This window comes from Panicum virgatum, chromosome 3N (genome assembly GCF_016808335.1).
Source record: "Panicum virgatum strain AP13 chromosome 3N, P.virgatum_v5, whole genome shotgun sequence".
Classification (NCBI taxonomy): domain Eukaryota; kingdom Viridiplantae; phylum Streptophyta; class Magnoliopsida; order Poales; family Poaceae; genus Panicum; species Panicum virgatum.
In genome coordinates, this window is record NC_053147.1 from 67,991,072 (window position 1) to 67,995,081 (window position 4,010).

At 42.3% G+C, this 4,010-nt stretch overlaps 1 long non-coding RNA gene across 2 annotated transcripts; it reads right to left on the minus strand.

Annotated features, from left to right (window-relative positions):
- Positions 1-890: 890 nt before the first annotated feature.
- On the minus strand, positions 891-3,165 carry LOC120666989. 2 transcript variants are annotated; one of them, XR_005672039.1, is made up of 4 exons: positions 2,426-3,165; positions 1,949-2,037; positions 1,639-1,688; positions 891-1,114 (listed from the first exon to the last, which is right to left on the minus strand). It is a non-coding gene; the product is annotated as an uncharacterized LOC120666989 (long non-coding RNA). The 2 variants fall into 2 exon arrangements; XR_005672038.1 differs by having other exon boundaries at positions 1,639-1,691; positions 2,426-3,163.
- Between the last annotated feature and the right edge of the window lie 845 nt (positions 3,166-4,010).

Genomic DNA, 4,010 nt, shown 5'->3' on the forward strand with positions numbered 1-4,010 from the left:
TGCATGCACAGAGATGCATCGAGTAGTCATTTCGAGAATCGAATCTAGCCTTTTCAGTGTTAGGTCAGGTAGCCTCTTCACTGTGTTGTCATGTAGGATTTTTAGGTGCATTTACACTCCACACTCCGGGTATCAGACCTTTGTGCGCCTATAAATACTTCGAAGTTTGTGAACTCCCAGCAGCACTCAAACACCAAAGCTCATTGTATACCCAATGTCTGGAGGTGGGTCTAGCGGGAAGAATTACTACAGTTTTGGGAAAGGAAAAGGGGGAAGAAAGGGAGACCCCATAATATGGGAGGGGCCTCTTGGACCTGATTCCTTTCCGGAACCAGTGTTTGAGTTTCCGCCAAAGCACAAGAGTGAATTTACCAATGAAAACACTACAAAAAATCTGTTGATCCATGACGATTGAATTTCGTCACAGATCACTGAAAAACCGTCATAAAACAGTATCTATGACGATCTCAAATAACGTCATGTATTGAGCGTCACAGATCACACCTCGTGACGTTTCTTAAATTTTCGTCATAGATTGCTTGATCCATGACGTTTTAAAACCGTCATGGAATGTCCCCGGGCCCCCGAAGCCCAACCCAAGCCCGTTTTCTATGACGAAAATTAACGTCACGAACAGTATAAGTTTCGTCACAGATTTAATTGCCATGTCACACAATGGTGGCATGAAGAATGATGTGGCTGTTGACTTGACGATGACGTGGATAGCAATAATGACATGGCTGCTGACATGGCAATGATGTGGACAGTGACGTGGCAATCGCACGTGATGTGGCAAGTGACATCAGCAGCACAGCCCACAAGTGGATGGACCCAATTCAGAGTGGGCCACCAAATTGGGCCTAATTTCAATCTTTTTATTAGAATAGTCATTACAGCCCAGAATATATATACCAAAATTGTAAGACCATTTACCACAGCATCAAATCAAATACAATATCGTATGATTTACATTGAGAAGCACCTCAAAATTTACATGCAAGTTACATTCATCTTGCATCAAAAGCAACACTAGAAACAAAAACATCAAATATTCCATCATTTGCCTTCAAATTTCCAATCTCTTCTCACTGTTTGTTCCTTCTACCATTTCATCCTAACATGAAAAGAGCACATTGTCAAATATTAATTAGAGGACAATATTTGTATTTGTGATGGAAACTACTGAAACTAGCAGAAATTCACATTGACAAATATTAATCAGAGGGATATTTGTGATGGAAATTACTGATACTAGCACGAACTGGTTCAATTATAGCAGTGGAATTAATGTTGTAGACTTAATTAAAATACAACGCTCGACAATTGACACTAGTGATAAAAAGTAATCAATTAGGACATGCAAACCAAATGTTCTAGCACCAAATGAGACCAGCTACACAGGGTACTGCTGCATCTATAAATAATCAGAGCTCTGTTCAATCAAGCATGCATGACAGGATGAACATCACAATTAAATTGACTGCAAACCAGTAGCAGTGTAGTCTTTTCTTTGTGTTAAAAGCTAAGTGTGGCACTAGGAATTATGTGGCACTGAATGGAACAATGAGCAATCAGACTACTCAAATTGATAGAGGCGTTTCAAAGACATTGCAATCAAATTGTTGGACTACTGCTCACCTAAAAGTAGAGTCTGGGCTGTTTTGAAACATTGCAATCAAATTGTCAACCTTCTGTCCATAAATAAGAATGGAAAGGGAAAATTAAAAAGAAGAAACAGATGCAGAGTATTCGACTTTGTAAGCAAGAAATTGGCAGGAAAAGATTAAACCTTACCACTAAAATCATCCCAAGAAAATGGAAATGAACCTCTAGCTGAACAGAACAGATGCCGTGTTTGAAACCAACAAGGCACATACATCTGACTCCCCTCTGAATACCCCCTTCCCAAGTTCCCATCCCAACCAGCAAAAGGGAAATAAATTCATACCTGGTTTCGCACAATCAGCTGAGTAAGCAGCTTTTCTTTCTGCTACCGATTGCATCTCCGCACGCATCACCATGTTGCACGCCACTGGTCTGTGTGAAATTCAGAGCAAAATAGGAGAACAATTCAGTTTCATGGCAAGCAAAGCAAAGAAACATTTTTAGACTTCAATTGCTATGAGTTCATCATGAATTAAAAGATATAAGAATGCATGGAAGGACCTAAATATACCATGGGACATCTTGTCGAGCCTAAAATTGAGAAGCTGTACGTTTTGGGGACAACAATTGAAATGCTAGATTGAATTATTGCAACAACAAAATTCACATGCTGCATAGTGCTCTTGATGTGTATTGGCAAAAATATAATCAGTCCAAGAGTTCTAGTTGCATAGCAGGACTGTGTGTGTTTAATTCGGGACTCTTTACCGGTCAAGGTTAATTACCTGAATGAGTCAGAATAACGAACGACCAATTTTACCTGTGCAGCATCTGCATCTACAGGCTCTCCAATTTAGGGGCTTCAAGATGCACAATATGATAGCTTCTTCTAAAGGCTCTCCAATTTAGCCTTCTGCACGACAGCATGACCTATTTTCCATGCTAATGACACATCCTGAGAAGCACAATAGGACTTCGAGGTGATTGCAAAAGACAGATGCCCTACTGGCATCATTATGAGAAAACAACGCAGATGCCCGGATCTGGTGCCTGACTGCCCGGCAGACCCCATGGCCGGGTGCCGGAGAAGCAGGGAGCGGTATGTGGAGAGCCGTAGTTGAAGGAGCAGGGCTCAACCGCAGGGCGCAAGGAGCGTGCAGTTGGGAGTCAGAGGAGCAGGATGAAGGCGGGCCGAGGCGGCGGCGGAGGAGGTGGCGGTGACGGGGATTAGGAGGAGGAGGTGGTGGCGGCGGCGACGCAGATCCACGGCGGCCGCGGCGGGGAGGAGGAACTGCAGCGGTGGTGGCGGCGCGCGGCGAGGAGGAGCGGCGCGTAGAGCTCCTGCACCAGGCCGACCGCGCGTCCTTGGCTGCCGCTGGCCTGGGCGAGAACAATGACGCCCGGACCGCCGCGCAGCGGTGCGCCTTCCTCCCGGCCGCCGCCTCAACGCCGCCACCTGCCGCGACCCGCGACGCCGCCACCGCCACCGACTTGAAGCCTACCACGGGCATGGCGGTGGTGAGGGGATGGGGGAGCGAGCTGCAGTGCGAGGTGGAGGCGGATTTGAGCAGGCTGAGGGTGTGACGGGATGGACTAGGGTTTGTGTATCCTTTTATATCATGGTGCTGCAATCACAGCCACTGGATCGATAATGGACGGTCACCAACAATTGGGCTAGTTGGGCTATTTGGGCCTTGTTTCATTTCTGGTCTGTTTAACATTTTTTTTATTTTTCTATTTATTGCACCATTATGAACTAATGCATAAAAATAACCATCTTATATATTCAAATAGATTTTTTATATATAGTACACTATGTACAAGCTATTTTGTAGAAGTTTCAATAATTTTCTAATTCATTTACCATTTTTAATAGATTAAATGATTTTCTGCAAGTTTATTGAAATTATTTAGAATTTGAGCTATATGTACCTCAAATAATAATAAAAAATTCTCAAAAATATTGTTTAGGTATATATGTTCTGTTATTGCTTGTATCCTAAAAACAGATGAAAATTTCAAATGTTTGCTTGGGATAATTCAAGCTTCTACTTTCCCCCTTGTTACAAAATAATCCTAATAATACCTAAAACTTCTGCAAAACTCTGTAAATTGTCGTAGAATCATTTTATTGATGTATAAACTTTCCATAAAAAACTTATATAGTTTTGCTAAAGTTGGACCATACATTGTTCACCGAAAGATACATCTCTCACATAGTTTCTTGTAATTCAAGTCCGAACTTTGAGATTTGAATACCTCATAATATGTTCAAACTCGTATGCATCTCAATTTTGGACACCACCTTATGTTGACCATAGCATTGATAAATACCAAGTTACATTAGCAATTGTTATGCAAAAACATGCTTTTCAGTGCTCTATTTTGTTGGAATAAAACATGTC